This window comes from Bos grunniens, chromosome 13 (genome assembly GCF_055505025.1).
Source record: "Bos grunniens cultivar Pamir isolate PY7600 chromosome 13, Bosgru_T2T1.0, whole genome shotgun sequence".
NCBI classification, from domain to species: domain Eukaryota; kingdom Metazoa; phylum Chordata; class Mammalia; order Artiodactyla; family Bovidae; genus Bos; species Bos grunniens.
In genome coordinates, this window is record NC_141177.1 from 11541537 (window position 1) to 11560747 (window position 19211).

The 19211-nt window shown below is 44.2% G+C and overlaps 1 long non-coding RNA gene across 2 annotated transcripts; it reads left to right on the top strand.

Moving 5' to 3' along the window:
- Window positions 1-764: 764 nt before the first annotated feature.
- On the top strand, window positions 765-18474 carry LOC147360209 (uncharacterized). Of its 2 annotated transcripts, none has more exons than XR_015139001.1 (4): window positions 765-1124; window positions 2792-2911; window positions 12816-12913; window positions 17947-18474. It is a non-coding gene; the product is annotated as an uncharacterized LOC147360209 (long non-coding RNA). The 2 variants fall into 2 exon arrangements; XR_015139002.1 differs by having other exon boundaries at window positions 765-1119.
- Window positions 18475-19211: the final 737 nt, after the last annotated feature.

Sequence of the window (19211 nt, forward strand, 5' to 3'; positions counted from 1 at the left end):
TATAATAGTTTAACATTATATTTAATATATTTAATAGTTCCAAGGATTTTCATTCTTTCTTGAAGATATGAAGGTCTATCGATATCATTTCGTTTCACTTGATGAACTGCATTTAGTAATAGAATTCCTTGTAATGGGCTTCCCTGGTGGCTCAGGCGGCAAGGAACCTGCCTGCAATGCAGGAGACCAGGCTTCCACCCCTGGGTCAGAAAGATCCCCTGAAGAAGGGAGTGGAACCCTCTACAGTATTCTTGCCTGGAGAATTCCATGGACAGAGGAGCCTAGTGGGTTACAATCCATGAGATTGCAAACAGTCGGACATGACTGAGTGACAAACACGCACATTCCGTTCCTTAGCTCAGTTGGTAAAGAATCCGCCCACAATGCGAGAGACCTGGGTTCGATCCTTTGGTCAGGAAAATCCCGTGGAGAAGGGGTAGGCTACCCACACCAGTATTCTTGGGCTTCCCTTGTGGCTCAGCTGGTAAAGAATCTGCATACAATGCAGGAGACCTGAGTTCAATCCCTGGGTTGGGAAGATCCCCTGGAGAAGGAAAAAGCTACCCACTCCAGTATTCTGGCCTGGAGAAGTCCATGGGGTCACAAAAAGTCGGACAGACTTAGCCAGCAGGTCTGCTGGCAATGATTGTGTTAGTTTTTTTATTTCCATTCATTGTGGTGGGCAGACCCTGAGATGACTCTCAGGAAGCCCCACCTTCTGGTGTTCCTATGTTTATAGACTCCCTCCCTGTGAGTGTGGATGGGACGTGTGATTTGCTTCTAAGCAGAAGAACGTGGCAAAAGTGACAGGCTGCCACTCCCATGATTACGTTACGTTATAAAAGACTGTTTTGTTAGCTGACTTTAGACTTTCTCATTCACTTGCTGGCTCTGAGCAAGCAAGCTGCCAGGGCAAGAAATTGTAGGTGGCATCTAGCTGCTGAGGATGGCCTCATCTTACAGACTCTAAGAAATGAATTTTGCCACCAACCTAAGTGAGTTTGGAAGAGGATTCATTGTGGTTAGTCAAGCTTCCAGATGAGGACTGAGCCCTGGTTGACACCTTGATGGCACCTTACAGAGGACCCATCTGAGCCATCCTCTGATTCCTGACCCACGGTGAGGTAGTAAACGTGTGTTGTTTTAAAGCCACTAGTTTGCAGTAATGTCTTGTGCAGCAATATATTTATTTTTGAAGTCTATTTTACTGGGTTTAGGATTCTAGGTTGATGGTTTTCCCTTCATCACTCTACAGATTATTCTTTTTAAAAATACTTATTTTATTTATTTATTTTTGACTCTGTTGGGTCTTAGTGGTGGCATGTGTAATCTTCACTGTGGATCTTTTGTTGCGGTGGGCAGGCTTAGTTCCCCTGCAGCATGTGGGATCCTAGTTCCTCAACCAGGGCTTGAATTTGCATTGGAAGGCAGATTCTTAACCACTGGGCTGCCAGGGAAGTCCCACCAATTCAGTTGTCTTTTGCCCTCCGTTACATCTGATGTGAAGTCAGAAGTCATTCAAATCACTGCTGATAGCCGTGTGCAATTTTTCTCTGGCTGCTTTAATGATATTTTCTTTGTCTCTAATTTTCAGAAGTTTGGTGTGAAATAGCCATCCACATGTGGGTTTTGTTTAGGTTTTTTTTTTGGTATTTATTCCTGCTTGGGGCTTGAGCTTGACACTGTAAATTTATAACTGTCACCTAAATGGGAAAAATTTGGCCATTCTTTCTTTTTAAAAAAATATTTATTTGGCTGCATCAGGTCTTAGTTGCGTCACCCAGGACCTTTCATTGTGATACATGGGCTTCCTTCAAGTTGTGACGTGTGGGCTCCGGAGTGCGTGAGCTCTATAGTTGCAGCTCGCCAGTGCTCTAGGTGTGGTGCACAGGCTTGGTTGCTCTGCAGCCTGTGAAATCCTAGTTCCTTACCAGGACTCGAACCTGCGTCCCCTGCGTTGGAAGGTGGATTCTTAACTACTGGACCACCAGTCAAATCCCTGGCCATTATTTCTTTAAAAAACTTTTTTTTGTCCCCTTTTCTCCTTGTGTTCTGGGACCCCACTTATGTTTAAACCTTTTAGTATTGCTCCACAGATCCCTGAGGCTCTTAAAATTTTTTTAGCCTTTTTCTTTCTGCTCTTCAGATTGGATAACTTCTACCTAACTTCAAGTATGTTGACTCTGTCACCTTCAATTTCTTGTTAAAGCCATCCCGTGAACTTAAAAAAAAAAAAATCCAGCTATGGTAATTTTTAGTTCTAGAATGTTCATTTGGTACTGTTTTGTAATGTCTATTCATCTGTTGAAATTCTCTATTTGTTCATTTTTTTCAGAAGCATATTTTCTTTTGAGTCCTTGAGCATAATTATAATAGCTGCTTTAACAGTGTTTTATGTGGGTTGGAATTTCTGAGATGCAGATGCAGAGACAGATTTATGGTGTTGTAACACCTGTGAAAGGAAATGGGAGGAAGCAGGCTTGGGCAGGGAAACCATCGCATCATGATGTACAACTAATACTGTCTCTGGCAGCCTGACAGGGGAGCTCTGAGATAACAGTTGCCCATGAAAGGAGTTCCACATAGGGCAGAACCAGCTAAGCCGTTGTACCACTGGCTTGCTCAGCTTGACCAGAAGCCACTCAGTGAAAATGGAGCTAAGGGTATCTGTTTAGCTCTTTCAGCCTTGGCTGGTTATAGTGACTTTGAAATATGTGAACTTGGCTAGGCTGAACTACATTTTACAAATTCTCTTACATATATATTTCTTGTTACTGTGGGCCACAACTAGAGGAGCTGTCCCACGTTGAAGGTCAGGAAGGGAGGTGGTGAGGAGATAACCCTCGTCCAAGGTAAGGAGCAGCAGCTGCGCTTTGCTGGAGTAGCCGTGAAGAGATACCCCATGCCCAAGGTAAGAGAAACCCAAGTAAGACGGTAAGTGTTGCAAGAGGGCATCAGAGGGCAGACATACTGAAACCATACTCAAAGAAAACTAGTCAATCTAATCACACTAGGACCACAGCCTTGTCTAATTCAATGAATCTAAGCCATGCCCGTGGGGCAACCCAAGATGGGTGGGTCATGGTGGAGAGATCTGACAGAATGTGGTCCACTGGAGAAGGGAATGGCAAACCACTTCAGTATTCTTGCCTTGAGAACCCCATGAACAGTACGAAAAGGCAAAATGATAGGATACTGAAAGAGGAACTGCCCAGGTCAGTAGGTGCCCAATATGCTACTGGAGATCAGTGGAGAAATAACTCCAGAAAGAATGAAGGGATGGAGCCAAAGCAAAAACAATACCCAGCTGTGGATGTGGATTGGTGATAGAAGCAAGGTCCGATGCTGTAAAGAGCAATATTGCATAGAACCCGGAATGTCAGGTCCATGAATCAAGGCAAATTGGAAGTGGTCAAACAAGAGATGGCAAGAGTGAACGTCGACATTCTAGGAATCAGCGAACTGAAATGGACTGGAATGGGTGAATTTAACTCAGATGACCATTATATCTACTACTGCGGGCAGGAATCCCTCAGAAGAAATGGAGTAGCCATCATGGTCAACAAAAGAGTCCGAAATGCAGTACTTGGATGCAATCTCAAAAACGACAGAATGATCTCTGTTTGTTTCCAAGGCAAACCATTCAATATCACAGTAATCCAAGTCTATGCCCCAACCAGTAACGCTGAAGAAGCTGAATTTGAACGGTTCTATGAAGACCTACAAAACCTTTTAGAACTAACACCCAAAAAAGATGTCCTTTTCTTATAGGGGACTGGAATGCAAAAGTAGGAAGTCAAGAAACACCTGGAGTAACAGGCAAATTTGGCCTTGGAATACGGAATGAAGCAGGGCAAAGACTAATAGAGTTTTGCCAAGAAAATGCACTGATCATAACAAACACCCTCTTCCAACAACACAAGAGAAGACTCTATACATGGACATCACCAGATGGTCAACACCAAAATCAGATTGATTCTATTCTTTGCAGCCAAAGATGGAGAAGCTCTATACAGTCAGCAAAAACAAGACCAGGAGCTGACTGTGGCTCAGATCATGAACTCCTTATTGCCAAATTCAGACTTAAATTGAAGAAAGTAGGGAAAACCACTAGACCATTCAGGTATGACCTAAATCAAATCCCTTATGATTATACAGTGGAAATGAGAAATAGATTTAAGGGCCTAGATCTGATAGATAGAGTGCCTGATGAACTATGGAATGAGGTTCATGACATTGTACAGGAGACAGGGATCAAGACCGTCCCCATGGAAAAGAAATGCAAAAAAGCAAAATGGCTGTCTGGGGAAGCCTTACAAATAGCTGTGAAAAGAAGAGAAGTGAAAAGCAAAGGAGAAAAGGAAAGATATAAACACCTGAATGCAGAGTTCCAAAGAATAGCAAGAAGAGATAAGAAAGCCTTCTTCAGTGATCAATGAAAATAAATAGAAGAAAACAACAGAATGGGAAAGACTAGGGATCTCTTCAAGAAAATCAGAGATACCAAAGGAACATTTCATGCAAAGATGGGCTCGATAAAGGACAGAAATGGTATGGACCTAACAGAAGCAGAAGATATTAAGAAGAGGTGGCAAGAATACACAGAAGAACTGTACAAAAAAGATCTTCATGACCCAGATAATCACGATGGTGTGATCACTGACCTAGAGCCAGACATCCTGGAATGTGAAGTCAAGTGGGCCTTAGAAAGCATCAGTACGAACAAAGCTAGTGGAGGTGATGGAATTCCAGTTGAGCTATTCCAAATCCTGAACAATGATGCTGTGAAAGTGCTGCACTCAATATGCCAGCAAATTTGGAAAACTCAGCAGTGGCCACAGGACTGGAAAAGGTCAGTTTTCATTCCAATCCCAAAGAAAGGCAATGCCAAAGAATGCTCAAACTACCGCACAATTGCACTCATCTTACACGCTAGTAAAGTAATGCTCAAAATTCTCCAAGCCAGGCTTTAGCAATATGTGAACCGTGAACTTCCTGATGTTCAAGCTGGTTTTCGAAAAGGCAGAGGAACCAGAGATCAAATTGCCAACATCCGCTGGATCATCGAAAAAGCAAGAGAGTTCCAGAAAAGCATCTATTTCTGCTTTATTGACTATGCCAAAGCCTTTGACTGTGTGGATCACAAGAAACTGTGGGAAATTCTGAAAGAGATGGGAATACCAGACCACCTGATCTGCCTCTTGAGAAATTTGTATGCAGGTCAGGAAGCAACAGTTAGAACTGGACATGGAACAACAGACTGGTTCCAAATAGGAAAAGGAGTACGTCAAGGCTGTATATTGTCACCCTGCTTATTTAACTTATATGCAGAGTACATCATGAGAAATGCTGGACTGGAAGAAACACAAGCTGGAATCAAGATTGCCGGGAGAAATATCAATAACCTCAGATATGCAGATGACACCACCCTTATGGCAGAAAGTGAAGAGGAACTAAAAAGCCACTTGATGAAAGTAAAAGTGGAGAGTGAAAAAGTTGGCTTAAAGCTCAACATTCAGAAAACGAAGATCATGGCATCCAGTCCCATCACTTCATGGGAAATAGATGGGGAAACAGTGGAAACAGTGTCAGACTTTATTTTTCTGGGCTCCAAAATCACTACAGATGGTGACTGCAGCCATGAAATTAAAAGACGCTTACTCCTTGGAAGGAAAGTTATGACCAACCTAGATAGCATATTCAAAAGCAGAAACATTACTTTGCCAACAAAGGTTCATCTAGTCAAGGCTATGGTTTTTCCTGTGGTCATGTATGGATGTGAGAGTTGGACTGTGAAGAAGGCTGAGTGCCGAAGAATTGATGCTTTTGAACTGTGGTGTTGGAGAAGACTCTTGAGAGTCCCTTGGACTGCAAGGAGATCCAACCAGTCCATTCTAAAGGAGATCAGCCCTGGGATTTCTTTGGAAGGAATGATGCTAAAGCTGAAACTCCAGTACTTTGGCCACCTCATGCGAAGAATTGACTCATTGGAAAAGACTCTGATGCTGGGAGGGATTGGGGGCAAGAGGAGAAGGGGACGACAGAAGATGAGATGGCTGGATGGCATCACTGACTTGATGGATATGAGTCTGAGTGAACTCCGGGAGCTGGTGATGGACAGGGAGGCCTGGCGTGCTGTGATGCATGGGGTTGCAAAGAGTCGGACACGACTGAGCGACTGAACTGAACTGAACTGTGGGCCACAAGAGATATTCTTATGGGAGATTTTGAGGGCAGAGGTGAAACAGCAGCTATTTTTGTGGCTCATATACACTGTCATCCGTCTACTGGCTCACCACAGCAATGGTGAGCTCTTGCTTATCCTTACACATCTTTCTTCTACCCTATCATGTGAATAATTTTAAAAATTTATTGCTAATTGGAGGATAATTGCTTTACAGTGTTGTGCTGGTTTCTGCCATATATCAACATGAATCAGCCATAGGTATACTTATGTCCCCTTCTTCTTGAACCTCCCTCCCACCCCATCCCACCCCTCTAGGCTGTCACAGAGCACTGGGTTGAACTCCCTGCATCGTACAGCAAATTCCCGCTGGCTACCTCTTTCACATGTAGTAATATATATGTTTCAATGCCACTCTCTCAATTCATCCCACCCTCTCTTCCCCCATGCTGCTGCATCCATAAGTCTCTTCTCTACTCTGTGTCTCTATTGCTGCCCTGCAAATAGGGCCATCAGTACCATTTTTCTAGATTTGCTATATATGGTTAATATATCATATTCGTTTTTCTCTTTCTGACTTACTTCACTCTGTATAACAGGCTCTAGGTTCATCCACCTCACTAGAACTGACTCAAATATGTTCCTTTTTATGGCCAAGTAACATTCCATTGTATATGTTATATGTACCACCATCTCTTTATCCATTAATCTGTTGATGGACATTTAGGTTGCTTCCATGTCTTGTCTATTGTAAATAGTTCAGCAATAAACACTGTGGTACATGTGTCTTTTAGAATTGTGCGTTTCTCAGGGTATGTGCCCAGTAGTGGGATTGCTGGGTCATTTGCTGGGTCATATGGTAGTTTGATTCCTAGTTTTTAAAGAAATCTCCAGTGTTCTCCATACTGGCTGTATCAATTTATGCTCTTACCAACAGTGCAAGAGGGTTCCATGTTCCCCTTTCTCCATATCCTCTCCAGCATATGTTGTTTATAGATTTTTTGATGATGGCCATTCTGACTGGTTAGTTTTGATTCGCATTTCTCTAAATAATAAGCAATGTTGAGCATTTTTTCATGTGTTTATTAGGCATCTGTGTGTTTTCTTTGGAGAAATGTCTGTTTGGGTCTAATGCCCATTTTTTGATTGGGTTGTTTGTTTTTCTGGTACGGAGCTGTGTGAGCTGTTTGTATATTTTGGAGAGTAATCCTTTGTCAGTGGCTTCATTTGCAATTATCTTCTTCCATCCTATCATGTGAATAATTTCTTAGCCAGAAGCACTTTTGTTTCCAGGGAGTGCACAGGCTATCTAGATCTTTCCTCAGTTCAGGGAAATCTTCTTCTGGTCTGAGTTTGATATTTGCCTCTTTTTCTACTCCTATTTTGTCTCCATCTGGAACCTGTGTCTTTGCATGTTAGGATTCCTGGATCTTTCCCCTAAATCTTTTATCTTTTCCCTCATGACTTTTATCTAGTTTTCTTTTTTCTCTAAGCTTTAAGATGTTTCTTATACTTGATCTTCCAGGTTTCCGATTCAGGGCTCAAAAATGACATCCTTTCCTTTAATTCATCTGTGTGCTTGTTTTTTTTTTTTAAGCTCAAAGTTTTTGTTTTTAAGTTCTAATTGTGTGTGTGTGTGTGTGTGTGTATGTGTGTGAGATAGGTTCTTGTCTCTTCTTACAGCCTACTATCACTTTTAAAATTCAGGTGTTGGTCTCTTACAGCTGCATTTCTGTTCAGCGACCATGTGGTCTGATGCTTCTGCCTCACCTTCCTCTGAGGTCCCTCTGTTCTCTTCTGCTGTCTAGTTTAGATCTGGCTGAGATGTGTCTTTAGAGATAGGCAGGGGAAGAGGGTCTCTGGCCCTGAGGACCTATGGTCCATGGGAGACTTTTGGCTCCCTCCAAGACATCCAAATGAAGCTTCTCTGTTCCCTGGTCTCTCTGAACTCTCAAACTTGAGGGTGGGTAACTCAACCCACATCAGCAACTTCTGGGTGCTTTAAAGGTCAGGAAGGCTCAGCAGCTCATGCAGAGTCTATAGATCCTGAAAGCCCAGTTTTTCCCTGGACCAGCCACTTTTGGCTCTTGCTCCTGCTGTGCTCTGGGCTTCCTCGACGCACAGTGGTAAAGAATCTGCCTGCGATGTAGGAGATGCAAAAGACTCTGGTCCAATCCCTGGTTTGAGAAGATCCCCTGGAGGAGGAAATGGCCACCAACTCCAGTATCCTTGCCTGAAAAACCCATGGGCAGAGGAGTCTGGCGGGCTACGGTTCAAAGGGTCACAAACAGTTGGACACAAGTAAGTGACTGAGCACGCATGGCCTGCGTTGCTCACTAGTTAACTCCAGGAGGGAGGGAGGCTCACAGAGTCATGGGGAGGTGATCTCCTTAAGAACCAGCTTGTACTCAGAAAAGGCAACAGCCTGGAGTGGGGATGGGGGAGAAAAAGGAGTCCTTTCAGCCTCCTTTATCTTCAGAATCCCCATTCAAAGTATAATTTCCAAAATTTCCATAACTCTCCATAAAGTGAGCATGTGTCAAAAATTTAATTAACTCCTTGAAATGAGGGGAACCTGCAATATGGTAAGGAGAGTTCAAAAAAGTATGAGGCAGAAATATTTATAGTCACTTGAAAGAAAGAATGTTGGAATAAGACTGGTAAAGTACATGTAAGAGATCTGTAAACTTTGGGTTATCATCTTTTTGTTTACTTCTCTACAGGATAAAATTCACTGGTCATCATTGGTTTTCTAGGATTAACGTCTATGTTTTCAGAGTGAAGTAGCCTAATCAGTAGTAAATACAGAACTTCCTTGGCGGTCCAGTGGTTAAGAATCTGCCTGCCAATGCAGGGAATACAAGTTTGATCCCTGGTCCAGGAAGATTCCACATGCCATGGGGTAACTAGACCTGTGTGTAGCAACTACTGAGCTTGTGCTCTAGAGCTCATGAACCACAACTATGAGCCCACTCGCAGGAACTGCTAGAGCCCAGGTGCATAGAACCTGTGTTCTGCAACCAGAGAAGCCACCACACACCCCCAACTGGAGAGCAGCCCCTGCTCGCTGCAGACAGGGAAGCCGGAACGCAGCGACGAAGACGCTGCTGCTGCTGCTGCTGCTGCTAAGTCGCTTCAGTCATGTCCGACTCTGTGCGACCCCATAGATGGCAGCCCACCAGGCTCCCCCGTCCCTGGGATTCTCCAGGCAAGAACACTGGAGTGGCTTGCCATTTCCTTCTCCAATGCATAAAAGTGAAAAGTGAAAGTGAAGTCGCTCAGTCGTGTCCGACTCTTAGCTACCCCATGGACTGCAGCCTACCAGGCTCCTCTGTCCATGGGATTTTCCAGGCAAGAGTACTGGAGTGGGGTGCCATTGCCTTCTCCGAACGAAGATGCAGTGCAGCCAAAAATATAAAATAAATAAATAAGTTAAATTAAAAAAATAGTTAATACAGTAAACACTGCTAAAGCATTGCTGTCCAAAAGAAATACAGTGTGAGCCCCCAAAGCAAGCCACACATGCAATTACTCATTTTATTTACTTTAACTCAACGCGTTCACCCTAGCATCATTTAAATGTGCTGTGATTGGATTATGGGCAAATGAGAAAAGCAAAGCACAGAAAGGTTAGGTCATTTGCTCAAAGGTCACACAGCTAGTAAGTAGCAGAAGCAAGATGTGAATCTTAGCCATCTCTCACAGTTTTGTGACAAAGACTCCTTCCTCATCTAAATGTGAGAGGCCTTTCCTTCTGCCAGAGGTTTCTTTGGGGTCATGAGGTCGGTCTCAAGGAGATGGGATAAGGTGATTTTTCAAAAGCCTAAACTTTCTGATGTCACAATGTCTAAATGTCATGTACTCACACGGAGGATCTGGGAAGTTTGCTTTGTGCTCCAGGCTCAGATTCAGACCTGGGTGGCCCAAGGGACTGGAGGGTGAGGTCAGAGACAGATACTCATCTTTCATTAGCTGGGGAGGGAAGGGGCTGAGGGAGTTTAGACTGTGTGTAGAGCCCTTCATCTGAGAGAAACCATTTTTCCATTTTCATTATTTTTTAATTTCAGAAAACATGCCCCTAACAGCTTTATAATAATCTCAGTATTCGTTTTATAAAACGCAACATTTTCACTGATGCTACCAGTAGAATCACGGCTGTCAGCTACCAGCCTTGTAAAAGGAACGAATGTATTTTCTGTGCCCATAATCACCCCTCTATGGGAATGAGGTCTATTTCAATGACTATCTAATAAAGGAATAACTCAGCATTAAAAAAAAAAAAAATTCAGAATCCTTAGGCACCCTAGAGGCAAAAAGGCAAAGGAAATTTGATCTGATGAAAATTGGAACCTTTTTTTAAGGGAAAGCTTTATTATTTTTTTTTTCCAAAAAACTTCATTTTAAAAACAGTAGGTTGGTTTATCAATAAATCTCTATTTAAGGAATTGAATAAGGAACTGATTATACAGCTGGCAAAACCTCACGATTCCAACACATTCTGAGATGGTCTAATTTAGTGAAAGGTCTGAATCAGTTTGAAGCATGTGGTTTTGTAGCTCTGACGGTCTTAATTACCTTCAACTCAGACTAAGCCTAGAAACTCATTCTTTCAGACTGTGGCCTCCAGAGCCTGGGGAAATTTGCAGCAACAGGCTGATAAAGATGGTTCGTAATTAGCATCTCAATTGTGCAATATTAATCACCTCCTTCCTGTTGTTATTGTTCTTCAGTCCCTCAGTCGTGTCCTACTCTTTGCGACCCCATGGACTGCAGCACGCCAGGCTCCTCTGCCCTCTGCTATCTCTTAGAGTTTGCTCAAATTCCTGTCCATTGAGTCCCTGATGCTATATGACTATCTCATCCTCTGGTGCACCCTTCTTTTGCCTTCAATCTTTCCTGGCGTCAGGATCTTTTCCAGTGAGTCAGCTCTTTGCATCAGGTGGCCAAAGTATTAGAGTTTCAGCTTCAGCATCAGTCCTTCCATTGAATATTCAGGGTTGATTTCATTTAGGATTGACTGGTTTGACCTCCTACAGAATGTGCATCTCTTATCTCTCTAAATAAATCCACTTCTTGTCTATCACTTTGTCTCTCACTGAGTTCTTTTCTGCAACTAGACTTAGAGAACCTGTGCTTCATTAAGTCCTGAGACCAGGTGTGTGATTTCAGTTAAAAGACAGTGGGTTCAGGTCCTAACCTGGGTTTAGGCTGGATTCTAGTCCCGTCTGAGGTGCCTCAATTAATCTTATCAACAACCTTATTATTTATTATTGTTACCCGTCAGTTTATATTTAGGGAAACTGAGGTCCAGAGAAATGATGTTAAAATGCCTAAAACAGGTTTCCATATTTTCCAATAACCCTTAGTATCTCAGTATTTTTCCATGATATCCAAAGGCCAAAAGAAATACGTAGTAGTTCTGTTTATTAAGTTGTTAGGTCCAAACAACTACTTATAAATATTTATGTCCTAACAGCTTAGTAGTTATTGGAAAAAATAATTCATACAAGTTGAAAGAAAAAAATTATTCCATCTTAAATAAGCAGAATTACATAGTAATGGGATGTGTGTGCTTGTTGGACGCTACACATCTAAAAACTTAGAATCAGGTGGGATGTTGTCATCTTCCTTTCTTGTTCTACACTGGTTTTCACATGGTATTTGCTTTTTATTACTATAAACACTGAAAACCCAGCTTTGCAAGGATCTGATGTCATCAGAATGAATGCAGCGCAAATGAGCTGTAGTTTGTGGATATCTGGTAGATATGATCGTGTTCCTTTTGAACATTTCAGATAACAGTTGGGGGACTTCCCTGGGGGTCCAGGGGTTAAGACTTCCTGCTTCCAGTCCAGAGGGTGTGGGTTCAATCCCTGATTGGGGAAACTCCTTCCAATTTGCACTGCAGCAAAAAAAAACCACCAAACAACGTTTTAGGGAATTCTCTGCTGGTCCAGTGGTTAGAACTCTGCACTCTCACAGCCAAGGGCCCAGGTTTTCAACCCCTGGTCAGGGAACTAAGATCCCATAAGTCATGTGGTGTGGCCAAAAAGGGGCAGCTGTACCCGTGTGTGTTTGCTGAAGTGCCCAGGGGTATCTTGGAACATAGTTTGGGAACTGTGGGTCTGTGAAGGTGGGGCTAGTGAAAACAGGGCCTTGAACCTAAGCATTCTTGTTCCTGAGCCCATATGTTCTGTGCTAGGCTGTTTTGTGTGTGTCCCATCCCATAGCCTGTACTCATAAAGGAAACAGACATTCATTCAGCAGATGCTTTATGAGCTGCTACTCTATTCCAGACCTTGGGCTGGGGTTGGGGAGGGGACAAAGATTCATTGGCTCTAGGGCTTGTTTTTTCAATCATTTTGTCATGTCGGAAAAGAATTGCAATTCAGCTACAATGGAAGGACGTACAAAATACCACCTTATCGGGAAAGGGGATCCTGGAGGTGATGTGGGGGTGGGACTGATGTAACTGCCATGACAGCTTATTTAGGCTACACTGATAGAGATTTGAATTTGGGAATGAAGCAAGTGCTGCCCTTTTCATTCTGTGCAGATCACTCCAGAATTATGTTCAGGCTGGAGAAGAGACAAATCAAGGGTTTCAGTAGGCATCTTGTCACCTCTGCAGGCTGCTATGGACTGAAGCAGGAAGCCCGAACCAATAATAAGCCTGTGATGAAGAACTTTGAGCAGAGAAGATGCTGAGCACCCTGTCACTGGAGCTAGGTAAGGAAGGGTGTGTGGTAGAGTCCTTCTTCAAAGGGGGCTGGGCCAGCTGGCCTTCAAGGTCCTCTCCAACTCTGAAAAAGGCTGATTTTGTGAAGCTGTCTTCTCACTGTCCACACTTATCCCCTTTTGTCACTGACTCTGAGAAGCCAACACACCTGTCACTGACCTTGAAACAGCATTGCTACATGAAAACTGACATTGGAAATTGACTTCCCTTCGTTCATTTGAGGTGCATTTACCTTGGAATCCCAGCAGCACCTCCTGCCTAAGGTTGGGGTGAGGGGAGGAGAGTGGAAGGACTGCTTCCTGACATCTCTTAGAGGCTGGTGGCACTGACTGCTTGCTGGAGATGGAAGGTGGGCACCTGATGACCCTCAGTGCTGTCAAAGTGACCCTGAAAAACACACAACTCACCTTGGCTCCCTCCTGCTCATGTTTCTGCAGGGGCTTCCCACTGTTGACTGGATAAAGTCCAAACTTCCAATTCAGCACTGAGGTCCCCTAAGGCAAGGCCTCTGTCTAACTTACCAGCCTCATCTTTCCCGGAAGCGCTGTGATCTAGTCATACTGAGTGACTCATAATTCTCTGGAAACAGGGTTCCCTGTTCCTTTGCTGATGTTGTTCCCTCTGCCTGATTTACTCTTCCTGGTTTGTCTACTTGGTAAATTCTACTCATTCTTGTAGGTCTGGCTCAGTCCTATCCTTTGTTATGGATAATTGAAAATAATTTAATTTCCAATTTTATGGTTTGGCATTCTGGGCTGGGCTCAGTTGGATGGTTCTTCTGGACCAGCCTGGGATCACTAGTTGGTCTGCAGTGTGCCAGTGGGTTTCCTGGGACTGGCTGGCTTATGATGGGCTTACCAGGACTTCTGAGATGCTGAGCAGGAGGGTCTTTCTCTGCATAACCGCATGTGGTCCTCATCCTCTGGGAGGGTAGCCCAAATTTCTTCACATTGAGAATTCCAAGAACTGCAAAAGAGGACAAACCCCACTTCCCCAGAACTTTTCAAATCTTTGCTTGCATCATGTTTGCTAGCATCCTATTGGCCAGAACAAGTCACCTGACTGAGCTCAGCATGGGAGTGGAAGGGCACTCAAAGTAACATAGCAATAAGGTGCACATATGGGGTGTGGAGGGGATTTGGTACCATTTTTGCAATCTTCCACAGCTAGACAGCTTGCAGGCCAAGAGGATCTGTTTGAGCTCACTGGGATGTGAGCTCCTGGAGGCCTCAGTCTGAGATGCCTTAAATTCCCCAGAGCCTGGCATAGAGCAGGTACTTGGTAATTACTGACTTCTCCTTCAATATCCACATGGCCAACTTGAGCCTTTGACTCAAAGGAATGGCCAGAGAACCCAAGGTGAAGTTAGTCTCAGGAAGAGGGAAGGAAAGACAGACAATCTTTTACACAATTTTGCTCAGCAGCTCAGTGTTGTAATTTGTCCCAGAGAATGATTTGATCTGATTCAGCCACAGTCTGGTCTTCACCTTTAAATGTTGGGAACTGCATAAATCAGCACATTTCCCCCAAAGCAGAGTCTATATACAGCACTAACAGGCTGCTCGCCATAATTAGGCCTCTAGCAATGATTGTTTTTGCTCCCTGTGTTTTATCACCAGCCTCCTCAGGGAAGGAAAGGAGAATGATCAGTGTTATGATGTTTATGTGCACCTTCAGGGCTTGAGAGGTCTGGGGTAGGTGCACAAACAGGGGCTCTGGGCTGCAGTCCATCACGTCCTCTTCTAGCCTCAGCTTTTTCATCCTGCACCTTCCTCACGGGGTCTCCCTATGTGCTTGTGGTCACCCCACTCTGCATTTCCCCATTCCTTTCCACCTCCTTCATCCCCATTCAGTTAACCTCCTCTTGGCCCTTTGAGGCTAGGAGTGCATACACTGGGCATGGTCCACTCTTGGAAGGAAGACCCAGAGAAGAATTGATGCAGGTGCTGGAGGCAGGCTCATGACATTTAGGCACAGGATTCTGGGGATTTGGGGAACTGCAGTGTGGTCTTGCCTGGAAAATCTCATGGACGGAGGAGCCTGGTAGGCTGCAGTCCATGGGGTCGCTAAGAGTCGGACACGACTGAGCGACTTCACTTTCACTTTACACTTTCAGGCACTGGAGAAGGAAATGGCAACCCACTCCTGTGTTCTTGCCTGGAGAATCCCAGGGATGAGGGAGCCTGGTGGGCTGCCATCTATGGGGTCGCACAGAGTTGGACACGAATGGATCGACTTAGCAGCAGCAGCAGCAGCAGCAGTGTGGTCTAGGAATGCGGAGGGGCTATAGGTGAGCACAGCCTTTTGGACCCCCTAGGTTCCTTGCCCTGTGGACAGAAGCGCTGGCTATTGGAAGGTCAGAGAAGGACCCTTCAAAGTAGGGTCCTCAAGGCATTTCAAACCAAGTGACAAGGCAGGAGGCCCTGGTCACTGGACTCTAAGGGTGATTCTCTGGGTGTGTGCAAAGCTAGAGAGGCTTGGGGGTCCCAAAATCTGATTCAGTCCTACTGCTAGCAGGACTAGGCCTCCAGAGTTCTAGGTATCACTTGAGCGGAGCCTGGCTTATTTGAACTTCTGGAAGCAGCAGCCATGACCCCTCTTATTTGCACATCCTTCTGCTGAAATGAAAAGCTTTAGCATCTGTTTCTATTTGGCTCTCACTAAAGACCTGTGGTGGAGAAGGCAATGGCACCCCACTCCAGTACTCTTGCCTGGAAAATCCCATGGATGGAGGAGCCTGGTAGGCTGCAGTCCATGTGGTCACTAAGAGTCAGGCACGACTGAGCGACTTCACTTTCACTTTTCACTTTTATGCATTGGAGAAGGAAATGGCAAGCCACTCCACTGTTCTTGCCTAGAGAATCCCAGGGATGGGGGAGCCTGGTGGGCTGCCGTATATGGGGTCACACAGAGTTGGACACGACTGAAGCGACTTAGCAGCAGCAGCAGCAGCAGCAGCAAAGACCTGTGGGGTCACAGGAAAGGGAGTCTTGCCCCCACTGAACAGATGAGGAAGCTGAGGCTCAGGGAGATAGTGTGATTTGCCACAGGTCACACACCTGTCAGTGGTAGATCTCGGCTTGAGTCCCAGTGCTGGGCTCATGTACAGTACCCCTGTTACCACACCTACTGCATCTACTGAATTTTAAAATAGGTCTTTTTTTTTTTTTCTTTAGAATAGATCCTTTTTTTTTCTTTTTGGCTGTGCTGGGTATTCATTGTGGCATGTGGGCTCAGTATTTGCATGGTGAGGGCTTAGTTGCCCCTTGGCAGGTGGGGTCTTAGTTCCCCACCCGGGACTGGGTCCATGTCCCCTGCATCGGAAGGCAAATCTTAACCACTGGACAACTAGGAAAGTCCCTGGAATAGATCTTAGATGTCTGTTTATATCACTCATACCTATAATTGTATGAACACTCTTTTGATGATGGCAGTTGATGCTGTGCCCAGGCTTTTGCTGTTATGAACGACATGGCAGTGAAGATCCTTGTACCGTCAATACAACACTTGGGGTCTGGGATAGACTCCCACCACTGTCCTGTTGTGGATAAAGTTATTAAAGCTCACTTTCCCCTTTGAAATATCAGGAGTAATAATGCCATCTGTGTGAGATGTTGAATAAATAAATGAATGGATGATGAAAGTGATGGCAATAGTGAAGATGAAGGTGGCAATGACGATGATGGTGACATCTGGTCTACCTGACAACTATGTTCCTTGTTGGGTATTTTGGTTTACACACCAGGTGAGTGTTACTGGTCTGAGGCAGCATCTCTGTACCTAATATAGCCTGGGGCTCCCAACAAGACTTAGCCAGTTTAGGCTCAGAACTGAGGCTCTGATGAGTTCACCTAGGTCCTACACTCTATCTACCCTTGCTCTCTATCACTTTAAATACCACCTACATGCTGATGACTGCCAGGTATATATTTCTAGTTCATACCCTTTCCACTGAGTTCCAGAAATAGCTATCCATCCTGTTGACTCAGTCTTCAAAAAAAATCCCTAATTTTTCACCATTTCCCCTACTTTAGTTCACAATGTCATCATCTCTCTTGCTCTCTTCCAACTTCTTTATTGAAGACTTAAGCTTGTTTGCATTAACTCTCTTGAGTTTTATGACAAATACTTTTAAAACCATATATTTTCCTCCAGGTATTGCTTTACCCTATTGTCCCATATTTTGACAAGTAGTACTTAGTTGCTTAGTTATTGTGCTTACTTTATTACTTCATAGATTATTTAGTAGTATATATTTAGTTCTCCTGTTCATTTCTTCCTTCTAGAATGCAAGCTCCATGAGGACAGGGGCATTGCCTAGTTTGTTCACTACTGTATTCTCTGAACAGTGCTCGACACATAGGTGGAGCTCAATAATCATTGGGAGAGTTCATGAATCATGGTGGCAACTAGATGCTAGACTAGTGTTAGTAGTAGTGCCAGTCACTCAGTCGTGTCTGACTCTTTGCAACCTCATGGATTGTAGCCCACCAGGCTCCTCTGTCCATGGGATTCTCCAGGCAATAATACTGGAGCGGGTTGCCATTCCCTTCTCCAGGGGATCTTCCTGACCCAGGGATCAAACCCACGTCTCCTGCATTGCAGGCAGATTCTTTACCATCTGAGCCACAGCACTAGCCAACAGAAATAGAATAAGAGCTGCAAATGTGAGCTGCATATATGATTTAAAAATTTCTAGTAGCCACATTTCAAAAGTAAAAAGAAACAGGTGTCATTAATTTTAATAATACATTTTATTTAATCACTATATTAAAATATTATTTCAACATGCAAATGATAAAAAATTATTAATAAAGATATTTCACAGTTCTTTTCCATATCAACTCTTGGAAACTGGAAATGTACTCTATATTTACAGCGTATCTCAAATTCCAATTGGCCAATTTTCAGGTGTTAGTGGCCACATGTGGGTATTCTTGTTGGACAACACAGTTCTGGAAAAGGAAGGAGACGTTTTAGGGTCCAGAAGAGGCTTTTCTCCCACAGGCCATTTTTGTTGCAGGAAGGAATTCTGAATCAATAATAAATCTTGGATTTAAAACTAAACAGCTGTGATAGAATATCAGCATTTTGAGATCCCCAATGAAACAGCGGATGTAGGTCATGATGGTCAGTGGTTGCTGACATCGCAAGAAGGGAGACCAGTTGGCATCACTAGCTCCTGCCAGGACACAGCAGCCCCTCCGAAGTGGACTTGGCCAAAGATCAAAAAGGAATCTGAACAAGCCTCTGGATTCAACCCCAAGTGACAGAATTTACAACTCAGAAATTCAAGGAACATGTTAAATGATACCATAGGGATAAAACAAGCAAAATTCAGACTGTGGAAAATGTCAGAACGAATGACCAATTTCTTTCAACAAATGGATTGTAAAAAAAAAAAAAAAAAGAAACCGCAAATAAAAACCCTGAACACAATAACAAATGAAAAGGAAAACTATAGATTAAAAAACGACTCAAAAGACTTTAAGCCAGTTGTAACTTGTAGACCTTATCAAGATCCTGATTAATAAATTATAGAAAACATGAATTCATGAGACAATTGATGATTTGACACATATTTGATGACATTAAGGAATTCTATTCTTTTTTGGAGAGATAATGGTGTTGTGGTTATCTTGTAAAAATACTTATTTTAGGGATATATACAGAAACATTTAGGTTGAAATGATAAGATGCCTGGGATTTCCTTTGAAATAATTTGGAAGGGGGCAGTGGGGGTGGGTAAAGAAATAAGATCAGGGGTAAACTAACTGGAGAAGCGGAATAACAGGCATGAGTACACTTCTCGCTGTTTTTGTTTATGTTTGGAGCTTTCCATGATAGCATGTAGAAAAAGGAAAAGTAAACAGCTGATCCGCTCTTCTGAAACCCCAGCCTCCTGATCCCTGGCCACCTAAGCGAAGGCTGAGGCCGGCTGGACGTGGGTTGTACTCCCCGAAGGCACCAGGAGGTGGCAGCACCACCACTTTTCTGCCGGCTGCGGCCTGAGGCCCGGGCCGAGGTGGCGAGGGGTGCGGGGTGGGCTTCCAGGCGCTGCGAAGTCCCGCAGCCCCCGTCTCCTGGGCTACTACTCTTCCACACAAGGCGGGCTTCGGGCTTCGGGGAGAGGGAACAGGGGTCCAGCAGGGATTTGCCCTTTCCGGTGTGTGTTCCAGGGACGCTTCTGACCGCCATCCTGCGGGGCTGTGGCCACGCGTGATGCACCCGGGAAGGCTGAGGGAGGGGGTCTCGTCTCGGCCTTCCGCTGTGACTCCCTGGTCCCAG